General features: G+C 45.0%; 1 protein-coding gene and 1 non-coding gene across 7 annotated transcripts in view; both read left to right on the forward strand.

Moving 5' to 3' along the window:
- Positions 1-14,690, forward strand: part of LOC120384228 (mitotic spindle assembly checkpoint protein MAD1-like) — a 268,654-nt gene that overhangs the window by 56,717 nt on the left and 197,247 nt on the right. The gene's annotated exons all lie outside the window — the stretch shown is intronic.
- Positions 8,394-8,466, forward strand: TRNAM-CAU. The gene has a single exon. It is a non-coding gene; the product is annotated as a tRNA-Met (tRNA).

The following is a 14,690-nucleotide window of genomic DNA, read 5'->3' on the forward strand; positions in this document are numbered from 1 at the left end:
TTTTCTTTGCCCCAGATTTTCTTTTGAAGCATTCTTATGTCTGCTTGTATCTTTATCATTATTTAATATTTTTATTGCAGTAACACTTAGCAGTCGCTGTTGGGATTGGGGCCCCGTTGTGCTAGACATTGTATATTTCATTTGCCGTCATAGGAGTGCTCTTAAATGTACTCACTGTTTTTCTGCACCACTTTAGCTCATATGGTTTAGTTAGTACATGCAGAACACATAGCTACCTCTTGAACTTTCTGGGTCCCTGAAATATGGATCTCTCTGCTAACAATACAGTTTTTTCATCGCCATTCTGCTCCATTTCATAGGATCAGCTGGTGAAGGCTATACTTAACTGTTTTCTTTGTATTCATTTCCTATTTTGGATAACAGGTTGCATGACATCAACTAGTTTTGTTCCATAAGTAATACAGAAATTGTCTTCTAGACCAGTAAATGGGTGACTCAAATTCAGATCACCTTCCTTCTGCACATTCCACTCACTGTTTCACGGGCCCTGGCTTTTTTCATTCAGTGAGTTACATGTAATGGTTTGACCATTATAGAGAAAATTAAAGTCCGGAAACCTCTCCTACCTCCAAATAATTAAAAAAGAAAAAGATAAACATACTGGGCTTTATTTATTGTGGTTAGTGAGCTTAATGCAGAGGAGGATACTATCTGTATTAATATGAAGATGGTCTACTTCATGGGAATCCTTTATATCTTGTGATACCTTGTTTTTATGAAAATGGTACAGCAATTAAAATACAAGCATTTACCAGTAGATACCAGGGCTATTTCCTAGTCTAAGTATAAGAGGAAAAACTAGGATTATCAGTAACTCTTGGCAAATGCTGACTTTTTTTTTGTATACCAACTCCTGTATATTATTTGGAGCTAGTGAGTGGACTCTGTGCCGTTCCATACATTTCTCTTTTAGATACTCAAAAATAAATGGGTAATCTCAATTTTGAGATTGTATTGTTCCCCTGGATGTGTGCATAAAGCTCCCAGTGAATTCAAAAGGAATTTTGTGCTTGCAGCTAAGGCACTGTTTGGCAAGGCACCAATGATTCTGGCATGGAGTTGCCTTGGGGTTTGTTGGAGTTTTTGCCATTTGTGTATATTTGCCATGTCTGCTATTTCTCACCATGCTTATTAAAAGTGGTTATGATATGGAGCTTGGTCGTTTGGGCCTGAAGATTTTATTCCCCAGTCCTGTGACTATGCATGTGTGTACAGAACAAAGATATTTGCATGTTGTTTGCTTTCCTCAGTGCAACAGGATTTGTCCTAAGGAAGGAGTAAAAAAATTAATGGGGCCAAATTATGACCTCAGTTAACTCTGTGCTGTGCTACCTCATTGAGTTTAGTGGTATCTCATGGATCTAACTGAGAGCAGAATATCCTGGCCTGGGGCCTATAAATGCACGTAGACCACTTTGTGTTCTTTCATATGCTGTGAAAAGTGCCCTGTAATTTAGTCACTGGTTTGGGCCTGCACAGCTTGGCTTTTTAAAACTACAATATAAAAAGCCAAGAAACCTGGTCTCTTCTCTCCCCCCCCCCCCCCCCCCGCCAAGTTACTAGTATGACATCCAAATATTTGATTGGTAGCTGAAGACACGTTATTCCTGTCTATCTCTTCTGGGCAAAACTCATTTACTGTTTTTCCTTTTAAACTTTTAGCTCAAGTGACCTTATATACGAATCCCAGCTGTGCATTAGCATTGCTTGGGGATGTGTTTGTATCTTTTGTCTAAAAATACCCAGCCGGTAGGATTCATGATCCATGAAAGCTAATTGAAACAATTTCTCTTCAAGTTTTGGCAAGCGAAGCATGCATTATAAGCATTAATATCTATAAATTGAATTGTTAATGAATCTAGACGCTAATAATGAATGCAATTTTGCAGGCTTAACTAGAAACACTAAAATTATCAGGATCTGGAACAGAATTTTCAATCATTTTTGCTTATTAAATAGCAAAGCTATGCTTTTAATAAGCTAATCATTTTTATTTGACCCCATAGGAGTAGCTCGGCTGATTAGAAACAGGTTTCTAAGTGCAAAACAATGTTTTTCTCTCACTGTTTTAACCACTACAGTGCTGAAATTTCAGATGGGATACTTGATCTCACAGGTTGTGAGAATGTCTGTGTGAAGCATGTTTACTCTGCAGTTCTTCCAAAGGACTTTAGTGTAGCCTAGGTCAGTGGTTTTCAAACTTTTTTTCTGGTGACCCAGTTGAAGAAAATTGTTGATGCCTTAGACCCAACGGAGCTGGAGGTGAGGGGCTTGGGGTGTGAGAAGGGCTCAGGGCTGGGGCAGAGGGTTGGGGTGCAGGAGTGAGGGCTGTGAGGTGGGGCTGGGAATAAGGGGTTGAGGGTGTGAGAGGGGCTCAGGGCTGGGGCAGAGGGTTGGGGTGCAGGAGTGAGGGCTGTGGGGTGGGGCTGGGAATAAGGGGTTGAGGGTGTGAGAGGGGCTCAGGGCTGGGGCAGAGGGTTGGGGTGCAGGAGTGAGGGCTGTGGGGTGGGGCTGGGAATAAGGGGTTGAGGGTGTGAGAGGGGCTCAGGGCTGGGGCAGAGGGTTGGGGTGCAGGAGTGAGGGCTGTGGGGTGGGGCTGGGAATAAGGGGTTGAGGGTGTGGGAGGGGGCTCTGGGCTGAGGCAGGGGGCTGGAGTGCGGGAGCGGGTCAGGGCTCTGGGCTGGGGCTGGGGATGAGGGGTTTGGGATGCAGGAGGGGGCTCTGGGTTTGGGGGGGCTCAGGACTGAGGCAGGGGATTGGGGCGTGGAGTTGTGGCATGGGCTTACCTCAGGCGGCTCTCGATCAGCGGCACAGTGGAGGTGCTAAGGCAGGCTTCCTGCCTGTCCTTGCACCATGAACCGCGCTGCACCCTGGATGTGGCCAGCAACAGGTCCAGTTCCTAGGTGGAGGCATGCAAGTGGCTCTGCGCAGCTCTTGCCTGCAAGTATTGCCCCGGTTCCGGCCAATGGGAATGTGAAGCCGGTGCTCAGGGTGGTGGAAGCATGTGGAGCCCCGTGGCCCCCCTGCCTAAGAGCCGGACCTGCTGCTGGCTGCTTCTGGGGCGCAGTGCGGTGTCAACAGGTAGGGACTAGCCTGCCTTAGCTGGGCAGCACCGCCGACTAGAGCCACCACGACCCAGTGCCTGACATTCTGCAACCCAGTACTGGGTCGTGACCCACAGTTTGAAAACCACTGGCTTAGGTAGTGTGGGCAGTGACGAGTCACAGCATGGGCTATCTGTACCCAGTATGGACCCACAGAGTCCAAGTGGGTTTGTACTCAGGGTAGTTAGCCCATGCTGTCACTTGCCGCTGCCTTTGCTACTGTGGCTACACTTCTGTTCTTAGCATGCTAGCTCAAGAGCTAGTACAAGTATGTCTACATGAGCTGGGAATCATTCCTCTAGCTCCAAGTGTAGACAGACCCTTAGTGAGAAATTGGTCTGTGTGGCTAGACTTTCACAGAGCAGCCCATCTAAACAAATGGAGCCTTCTATAAAAGCTTGTTAATGCACAAAATAATAAATGGTACAGGTAAGATAGATTGGGAACTTGTATTTACTCTTTCTTATAATACAAGAACTAGGGTACATTCAATGAAATTCCAAGTTGGCAAAATCAAAATTAATAAAAGGAAATAGTTTTGCCGCACAACATGTAATTAGTCTGGAAGTTACTGCTACCTGATATCGAGACTAAGAGCTTAGCTTAGCAGGATTAAAAAAAGAGGAGACGTTTATATGGGTAGCAAGAAGATGCAGAATTATAACAGTTACTATTTTAACAAATACGAGAGATGTGGAAGGGGTACAGACCTTCTTGGTTTGGTACATAAACCAAATTCCAGCTATTATGGGTTAAGAGGAAACTTTCCCTGGGAGTAGGTTATTCTGTAAGTGCCTGCTGCAAGCTGCTGCTGCTTCTTCGAGTGACTGTCCATACCAGTTCCACTCTCTAGCTCTGCGTGCATGCACAATTTGATTCTTTTTTAATAACAATATCCATTTTGACTGTACCTACTGCCCTTATGCCCTCTCAGCCACCATAGCCAAGGGTGTAAGGGGTAGGGCTGCCTCAGCCTTCACTCAATTCCTTCTTACTGCCCATGCTGCAAGACGGAATGCTGGCAGTCTCCATGTCCCTGTGCAGCATAGCTACCTCTTCTAGTTTACATGGTTTTGAACCTTCAATTCTAGTTAATATTTAGGTCTTAATTTTAGTTTAGTGTTTATTTGCTTATAGGCTTAAAAACAACAAGGAAAAAAAAGTAAGGGGTCTAACCATATTTACACATCATCCCCTACAGAGGGAAACTCCTTCAACATGGCAGACTTCAATCACGTAGCTTCAAGAACTGTCCATCAAACGATGTCTCCAGGCCCATGAATGATGGGCACTCTCAATGTCTAGTCTGCCTGGCCAAGGGGCACACAAGAATGCTGCTCGGTATGTCACTCATTCTCCAAGAGAACCTTAAGAATAGAGAGGTGAGGCTAAAATAATTCCTGCTGAAAAGATCCTCCTAGCCCCCAGTTTCCATCCACAAGAAGCTTCATGAGTGGCCTCCTCCTATAGACTGCACTCCTCAACAGTTCTAGAGAGAAAGAGAAAAGATTATCGCTCTAGTCAAGAATCCTGGTGCTGTGCCCCCTCATTGACCCTGAATAAGAGACTCAACACTTCACCTTGGGCTCCCTCGGCTAAGATCTATAGTTCAGAGTCTCTTTCCAGTGCTGTGGCACCAATGGTTTCTTTGTCCCACAAGAGCTACACTGCTTCCAGTACCAGACTGGTGCCATGTGCTCTGGCACCAATCTCGGCACTGAGACGCTTTGTTTCACCTTTTATTCTGGTACTGTGCTCCACCTCATCAGCCCTTCGCAGTACTGGCTGACCTGTTCATAGATCTGGTACTGGAGCATCCTCTTCTGGCAGTCTAGAAGGATGTCACTTCCAAGCAGTGACTTGCTGCAGCTCTACCTGATCTGGTACCATGCAGACACAGTACAAGACTGCTCCTCCTATGGAAGAGATCTATTTTTTTTTCTCATGGTCCACACCAAAGCATGCTAGTCCCCTTCTTTGAGTGATTGTACGTGTGCATCACACTCTTGGTATTTGCTTGCCCCACACACAGGCACCAGAACTTTTCCTGCTGCTGCATGCTGTTATAAAGCACCCAGCTGACCACCATCCCCATCAGTTCCATCTTACCACTCATGACAATTGCTGGAATTACTCTTATTGCTTCTGCAAGTACTCTCAGTGGACCACCTCCTTTTTCTACCTCTGCTTCAATGCCTGCCCCATCTAGACATCCAAGGGGTTCCAAGCAGGTGTTTTGATGGGACGCTTGAGGATGCTGTACCAGTTTCCAGGATTTCAGACTCCATTTTTCCTTTGTGTGCAAGCCATCTTTCCCATTTCCTTAGTGCTTGGTCCCATGTCACCATGGACCATTGAGTGTTGAGTATTGTAGAAGTGGGATACACCCTCAAGTTTATTTCTTCTCCACCTTCTCACCCTCCCTCCCTGTCTCTCTTCAGGGACCTATCTCATGAAGAACTTTTGGTCCAGGAGGCTCAGTCTCTCCTTCAGGTGGGAGCCATACAAGACGTTCAGCAGAATTTAAGAGGGAAAGGTTTCTACTCCCCTTATTTCATAATCCCAAAAGCCAAGGGAGGTCTCCAAACCTGTTTTGGACCTGCATCAGCTCAACACTTATCTTAAAACGATAAAAGCAGCAAAGAGTCCTGACTAACAGACGTATTGGAGCATAAGCTTTCATCCGACGAAGTGGATATTCACCCACAAAAGCTCATGCTTCAATACGTCTGTTAGTCTATAAGGTGCCACAGGACTCTTTGCTGCTTTTACAGATCCAGACTAACACGGCTACACCTCTGATACTTAAAAAGATAGTTTGGCATGATCATTCTGGCATCCATTATTCTCTCTCTGGATCTTGGAGACCGATATGCTGCCTCTGTTTAAGAGATGTGTAATTTCATGTGTCGATATACCAAGGACACAGAAAGTTCCTCAGATTTGTAGTGAAGCACTTGCATTACCAGTTCATGGTACTTCCATTCGGCCTGTCTGTAGCTCCTTGGGTGCCATGTGCCCCTTCACAAAAGGAAACAACCCTTAAGTTGGATATTAGGAAACACTATTTCACTAGGAGGGTGGTGAAGCACTGGAATGGGTTACCTAGGGAGGTGGTGGAATCTCCTTCCTTAGAGGTTTTTAAGGCCCAGCTTGACAAAGCCCTGGCTGGGATGATTTAGTTGGTGTTGGTCCTGCTTTGAGCAGGGGATTGGACTAGATGACCTCCTGAGGTCTCTTCCAACCCTAATATTCTATGATTCTATGAAGATTGTTTACAATTGTGGGAGATAATGCTGCCGGCTTCTTATTTACAATGTCACCTGAAAGTGAGAGAAGGCGTTCACATGGCACTTTTGTAGCTGGCATTGCAAGGTATTTACATGCCAGATATGCTAAACATTCATATGCCCCTTCATGCTTCGGCCACTATTGCAGAGGATAGGCTTCCATGATGATAACACTCATTGAAAAATGTGTTAATTAAATTTTTGACTGAGCTCCTTCTGGGGGAGAATAGTATGTCTCCTCCTCTGTTTTACCTACATTCTGCCATATACCTCATATTCTAGCAGTCTCAGATGATGACCCAGCACATGTTGTTCATTTTAAGAACGCTTTCATTGCAGATTTGACAAAACACAAAGAGGATATAAATGTGAGATTTCTAAAGATAGCTACAGCACTTAACCCAACTTTTAAGAATCTGAAGTGCCTTCCAAAATCTGAGCGGGATGAGTTGTGGAGCATGCTTTCAGAAGTCTTAAAAGAGCAACACTCAGGTGCGGAAACTACCTGGATTTGTCTTCAACTCATCTGATCAGGAGTGGCGGAAGCTCCCTGAAAGTGGAAGGGCCACTGGTGCCCATACTGTGGCCCTGCCCTTATGCCATCCCTTTCCCCAAGGCTTCCCCCCGCTCCTTTCCACCCCCTCGCCCTGTCACTTGACTTACGGACAGTAAAAAGTGGGAGGGCATAGCCCTCCTACTTTTAAAAGTGATGGGGCCATGGCTCCCTGGTCTCCCCATTCTGGTGCCCCTGCATCTGATAGATTCCTCTCCACCACATGTTATTCTTTGACATACTGCTGATTATAGTATAGCATAAGTGTCAAATGCGACTACTGTGGTTATGGTCAGACCTCAGTAATTTTCCAAAACATCTATCTTTGGGACTAAATATTTCATGGTTAATGTCTACCTGAAAATAAATATATCAGGGAAAGTTTGATATAGCTACTAAAGAGGTCAGTGAGCTGCACCACTGCCATAGAATTTGTGCAACAGATAAACTGGGGGTCAAGTAGGAAGGAGAACATGGGAAAACTCTAATATCTCTACACTGCACAATTAATCTGGGCTCTTACCCAAGGGTTAGCCTTAAACCCCCCCCCACATCTGTTTGGAGGTGCTGTAAAATCAGGCAAGTTTTCCTAGTTGGGAGTGTAGATTAGAACCCAGGTTCTGCTTTAAGTTGATGTGTAACCTGCTCACTTTGTAGTGAGGATGCACACTACATTGTTCACCTGCTGATAGTTCTTTAATGCCCTTCCCATAATGTCCCCCCCCGCCAAAGGATGGACAAGTTCTCTTTCAGTTGTCGAGGAAGGAATCCTAGAGTGTCTCAACACAATGAACCATGAGATATGCCCCCAGAGAGACACAAGTGAGCGCTGAAACAGCGAGGGCACAGTAATGAGAGTAGGGCTTTGCCATGGAGATGCTCACACCTGGGTTAGGCAAACCCAGGTGCTCAGACCACCAGAGTTAACTGTGCAGTGTAGAAATAGCCTAAGGGCTCATCTTCAACTGTAACTGCTAACTCGAATTACTACACTTGAGTTACTCCACTCTAACTAACCTCACTTGAATCAGAGTGGCCATGCTGTGAAACAATGCTGGAGCTACAGGGAGTAATTGGATTAGGAACTGATCAATTGTGCTGATTTGAGCTTGTAGCCTATAGCTGCATCCCCTTGGATTGCTATCTTGAGCATCAAGAGTACTGACTTCAGCCCATTCCCTGCCCCCTCCACCCCCAAGGCCAGCTAGCTCATTTAAAGCACCACTTAACTCAAGCTAGATATTTTTGTGTATGAACAGGGAGGGATAGCTCAGTGGTTTGAGCATTGGCCTGCTAAATCCAGGGTTGTGAGTTCAATCCTTGAGGAGGCCACTTAGGGATCTGGGGCAAAAACTGGTCCTGCTAGTGAAGGCAGGGGGCTGGACTCGATGACCTTTCAAGGGCCCTTATTTTTTTTTCTAAGGAGCCTCGTTAGCGCAGTAGGTAGCGCGTCAGTCTCATAATCTGAAGGTCGTGAGTTCGATCCTCACACGGGGCAGCCTGAGTTTGGGGAGGAGGGATAGCTCAGTGGTTTGAGCATTGGCCTGCTAAAACCAGGGTTGTGAGTTCAATCCTTAAGGAGGCTACTTAGGGATTTGGGGCAAAAATTGGTCCTGCTAGTGAAGGCAGGGGGCTGGACTAGAATCATAGAATCTCAGGGTTGGAAGGGACCTCAGGAGGTCATCTAGTCCAACCCCCTGCTCAAAGCAGGACCAAACCCAACTAAATCATCCCAGCCAGGGCTTTGTCAAGCCTGACCTTAAAAACCTCTAAGGAAGGAGATTCCACTACCTCCCTAGGTAACCCATTCCAGTGCTTCACCACCCTTCTAGTGAAAAAGTTTTTCCTAATGTCCAACCTAAACCTCCCCCTCTGCAACTTGAGACCATTACTCCTTGTTCTGTCATCTTCTACCACTGAGAACAGGCTAGATCCATCCTCTTTGGAACCCCCTTTTGGGTAGTTGAAAGCAGCTATCAAATCCCCCCTCATTCTTCTCTTCTGCAGACTAAACAATCCCAGTTCCCTCAGCCTCTCCTCATAAGTCATGTGCTCCTTTCAAGGTCCCTTCCAGTTCTAGGAGATTGGTATATCTCCAATTATTACCTTTATATTACCTAACAGGAGTCAGGTTAGAAGCAGCACTTGAGTTATACCCGGCACTAACATCAGAGTGATGACAAGCCAAATAGTGTTCTTTCATTGTGTGAAATTGGCTTGCAATGTAAATGATTATTGGTTTTAGGATAAACCCGATAGAAAAGGCAACAAATTGGGGCACAGAAATGTGCAGGTCAGTGCAAAAAGCACAGAGATCACCTCACAACAGCATACCTGAGGGTTTAAGATTCATCAGTTTACAGATAACAAGATGGAGTCCACTGAGAACGCTGTAACATTTCTACAACTGTTTAATTTAGATGATAATAAACAAAGTGTTGTTTGGATTCCTTTAGAAGTGGAAGAAGTAAGATTAAAAGTGGGGTTTGATATCGGTTCTGCTGTGTCTGCGATTTCACAGCAGTATCAGAGGCTACTTAGAGGTGAATTTGCAGAATACCTCAGTGCTACTAAAAACATATGTAGAGAAAATCCTCATTCCTCCAGGTGATATTACGGTTGAAGGTAACATAACTGTAAACAGCTTATGCAAAACTTCTGTTCTGAAGCAGTAGGTAGTTCATTATTTGCTAGAGAACGGCTGAGAGATTCAGGTAGACTGGGAAAGCATAAAATCCCTATAAGTTTAAAAATGAAATTATTGACTTCAACACAAAATAGAAATCACCTGAACTTTAGGAGAAGGGGGGCTGATGTCTTTCAAGATAGTAATGGAACCTTAAAACATGTGAAAGCAAAAATTGTGCTTGAAGAGGAAGCAATTCTAATTTTTTTTCAAAGCTTGTCCAGTATCTTTTGCAATATTGCCAAAGTGTAGAGACAGGATTTCAGCACTTACAAGGTTCTGCAACTTGATCCAAAGTTAATGGGGGTGAATGGAACATTCCTATAATGCCAATAACGAAAAAAGAATATGGCCTTCTGTATCTGTGGTGATTTCAAGATTACCATTAACTCAGTATTGGATGCTTTACCTAGAATAGGGTATATTTGCATCAGAGCTGGTGATGTTCCTTCAAGATCTTCCTTACCCAAGCCTATCTGGAAATGGAGATTGAAGAGGACAAGAAGTACCTCACTATTAACACACACTCACACTAGCTTATTCTAGTGTAACAGGCTAGTGTTTTGGAGTAGCATCACACCTGCTTTTTGGTAGCAAGCCATAAAAACAAGTACCAGAGTATTCCTGATGTTGTTTAGATGATTGGGAGCCAATGATGAAAACCTCCAAAAGGTATTTACGCATATACTATGAAGCCATAAATGGATTAGTGGAAAGATTTATTCGGACATTCAAGCAAGTGATTTGTATTATGACTCTGGTTAAACATCGGTTACAGTACAAGACTGCAAATTTTCTGTTGGTCTATCAAAATGCATTCCATGCTACTACAAATTGGACACAGCAATGTAGTCTATGGGATGTAATTTCAGGTCTCACCTGGAGTTATTAAATCCTGCTCTACAGAGGGACATTTTTGAGACTGTGATCAAATGGCCACAAATCATCACCTCCAGCTGTACTGTTTTCATGTGGGAGAAGGAGTCTTAAGGCATATATGTTTCGAACAGCATTAGGTCAGTGCACGCAAGGGAACTTTTAGTGTGCAGCATCCGGGAGGGCTGTAGATTTACATCCCATTGTGCTGTGCACTAAATCATTGTTTAGATAAACCCTTAGTAAGAGAAGAGTGTGATAATTCATGGAAACATGGAGTGACTTGTGTTACAGAATGGTCCTCTGCTTTATCAGAGAAAAGAGACATTGAGCATGTCTTAGAGAAGATATAGATAAACCAGTTTTTAAGCATTAGTTCCACAGGATGTTTGATACCAGTGACGTCTGTTGAAAATACTGAACCTACTGTACAGCTGCAGTGACTTATGATAGTACCAGAGAGCCTCATGCCCTTTTTCTACAAGTGACCTTAACATTACATCACGCTACAGAGCAGGGAAGCTATGTTGATAGAGAAAGTACAGGTACTATTCTAGATACGGTGGTGATGCCTGTGAGACATTATCCAGAAAAATGTCATAAACCATCTCTCCAACTTAATTTGTAGCATGCTTCTTGTTTAATTATAGTGGTTTTGATATTAATTCATTAGTAACTTTTTCATTTAAAGTGAGTAGGTGGTGTATAGGAATAGGGCAATATCCCTACTCGTGCTCATTGTGTTTGGAGTTTTAGAGCTGCCCAGAAAGCAATCTATGTGTATACTCAGCAAAGAATCCTGTTAGTCTATAAGGTGCCACAGGATTCTTTGCTGCTTTTACAGATCCAGACTAACACGGCTACCCCTCTGATACTACGTGTATACTGTGTTGCAGTGTGGACTATGGGGATGTGAGTTGCAGAGCACACCAAATTGTGGTCCTCTAACTGCCCCTTGTGGACACTGCTGGCGCACACTAAAAGGTACCTAGTTTACATTAATGTTGTCCTGTTTGAAAAGGGATTATGTTAAGGCCAACTAGATACCTTTTAGTTCACTCCATCAGCAGCTAGATGGGACACACAGAGTGCAACATTTTGGGGCTCTCTGCAGTTCACATACCTGTAGTCTTCACTGCGGTGCAATGTAGACAATCCCTTACAGAATTGCTGATGTCATTAGGACATTCACCAACCCAGGAAGTACCAAGAGGATTTCACAGAATTTTGTAGTAGGTGGTGGAAAGAGTTTTTTTTTTTTTTTTTAAGCTAAATTTTTAAATTAATATCTGGCCACAGTGGCACCCACAGCCCGCAAACACTCAGACCTGTGATTAGGTGTTGTCTTCATTTTCATTTTTCATTTATAGTTCTCATTTAATATCAGATTTCTTTAACGTTTGTTTGAAGCCAAGTGGCACGTGTTATGAAAAGTTTTAAGTTAAAGACTTACCCTTAGCTGACCCATTTAATCATTGCTATTTGTGGGGATGATGCTCTGAAAAGAAATAGATTTTGGCCTCATTCTTGCCATGAGCCCAATGCAGGTGGACCTCTGTGTCTGTATGGAGCTCCCTTAAAGTCAGTGCGGCTTCATGCAGGGACAAAAGTCTGCCTAGGCAGAGCTCACTGCGGGATGTGTCCTTATGTGTGTTTTATTAAATTACATATGGAGCTTGGCTATTCTCTTACAGATGACAGAACAAGGAGCAATGGTCTCAAGTTGCAGTGGGGGAGGTCTAGGTTGGATATTAGGAAACACTATTTCACTAGGAGGGTGGAGAAGCACTGGAATGGGTTACGTAGGGAGGTGGTGGAATCTCTATCCTTAGAGGTTTTTAAGGTCCGGCTTGACAAAGCGCTGGCTGGGATGATTTAGTTGGGGTTCGTCTTGCTTTGAGCAGGGGGCTGGACTAAATGACCTCCTGAGGTCTCTTCCAACCCTAATCTATGATTCTATGTATCACAAATGTGTTTACACTTGGGGAACGCCCACTATGCGAAAGACTGTCAGTCTAGATGGCTGTCTGGGAAGGGCCCATTCAGGTTACAAGTCCATTAGGAGAAAACAATAGGTCTTAGAGGAAGCTAATCTCCCACCAGTGGCTCTCAAACCTTTTTTACTGGTGACCCCTTTCACACAGCAAGCCTCTGAGTTCAACCCCCTTATAAATTAAGAACACTTTTTTTATATATTTAACACCATTATAAATGCTGGAGGCAAAGCGGGGTTTGGGGTGGAGGCTGATAGCTTGTGACCTCCCATGTAATAACCTTGTGACCCCCTGAGGGGTCCCAACCCCCAGTTTGAGAACCCTGCTGTAAACAGCCTCTGACTCATGGCTGCCAGGACCCTACAGGGTCATGTGACCTGGTCAGCTGGTAGTGGACTCCATCTTGGAATACCAGTGGGAATGAGGCATGGAATGGAACGAAGTGGTGTGGAATGAAGCATGGAGACAGAGTTTCCACCATATGCAAAAGCTATTTAAGCAGGGGAGTGACATTATCATGGTTCTTCACTGACTCCCTGCTCAAAGAGACCCCTGGAAACACCTAAGGAACAAGGACTGAACTGGGAGGGAGTGCTGAACCCAGGATAGAGGGAATTTTAGCCTGCTAAAGGAACATGTGGGGTTTTTTAAGCTGCAAGCAAGTGCAGGTTGCCCCTTAAGAGCCTACAACTTGCTTGAAAGGGATTTGGGGGACATAGTGGACCACAAGCTAAATATGAGTCAACAGTGTAACACTGTTGCAAAAAAAGTGAACATCATTCTGGGATGTATTAGCACAGGGGTGGACAAAGTACAGCCCGCGGCCCAGATCCGGCCTGTCAGGGCTTTGGATCCGGCCCATGGGATTGCCATCCCCATGGTGCCGCAGGCCCCATGCCGCTCCCAGAAGCAGCCAGCACCACGTCCCTGTGGCCCCTGGGGGTGGGGGGCAGAGGGCTCCGTGCGCTGCCCTTGCCTACAGGTACCGCCCCCTGCAGCTCCCATTGGGCTGGAACGGGGAACCGCGGCCAATGGGAGCTTCAGGGGAGGTACCCACAGGCAAGGGCGGTGCACAGAGCCTTCTGCTCCACCCCCTCCCCCAGGGGCTGCAGGGATGTGGTGCTGGCCGCTTCTGGGAGCGGTGTGGGGCCAGGGCAGGCAGGGAGCCCGCCTTAGCCCTGCTGCGTGCCGCTGCCACCCCGGAGCTGCTCCTGGTAAGCGGCACCAGGCCAGAGTCCACACCCCGAACCCCTCCTGCACCCTGCATCCCAATGCCTTGCCACACCTCTCCCGCACTCCAACTCCTTGCTCCAGCCCTACATTCATGGCCCTGCATGCAATTTCCCCACCCAAATGTGGCCCTCTAGCCAAAAAGTTTGCCCACCGCTGGATTAGCAGCCGTGTTCTAAACAAGACATGTTCTGCTCTACTCCACACCGATTTAGGCCTCAACTGGAGTATTGTGTCCAGTTTTGGGCACCACATTTCAGGAAAGATTTGGAGAAAGTCCAGAGAAGAGCAACAAAAAATGATTAAAGGTCTAGAAAACATGACCTATGAGGGAAAATTGAAAAAAAATGGGTTTGTTTAGTCAGGAAAAGAGAAGATGGGGTGAGATAACCATATTCAAGTACATAAAAGGTTGTTTCAAGGAGGAAGGAGAAAAATTGTTCTATCCTCAGAGGTTAAGTAGGACAAGAAGGAATGGGCTTAAATTGCAGCAAGGCAGGTTTAGGTTGGACATTAGGAAAAACTTTCTAACGGTCAGAGTGGTAAAGCACTGGAATAAATTGCTTAGGGAGGTGGTGGAATCTCCATCATTGGAGATTTTTAAGAGCAGGTTAGACAAATACCTCTCAGGGATGGTCTAGATAATACTTAGTCCTGCCGTGAGTGCAAGGGACTGGACTAGATGACCTCTCAAGGTCCCTTTCCAGTCCTATGATTCTATGAATCAACAATTAGGGTGAGAATTTGCTACTCGTATCCAATCTCTTTAGTATATTAAACTCGGATTGCATTTTTGTTTATTTGGAAGGTAATCTGCTTTGATCTGTTTGCTATCCCTTATAATCACTTAAAATCTATATTTTGTAGTTAATAAGCTTATTTTTGCTTTGTCTAAAACTGGTGTGTGGGAGTCATAACTGGGGTGGAAAGCTGGTG

This window comes from Mauremys reevesii, linkage group 16, assembly GCF_016161935.1.
Source record: "Mauremys reevesii isolate NIE-2019 linkage group 16, ASM1616193v1, whole genome shotgun sequence".
NCBI classification, from domain to species: Eukaryota; Metazoa; Chordata; order Testudines; family Geoemydidae; genus Mauremys; species Mauremys reevesii.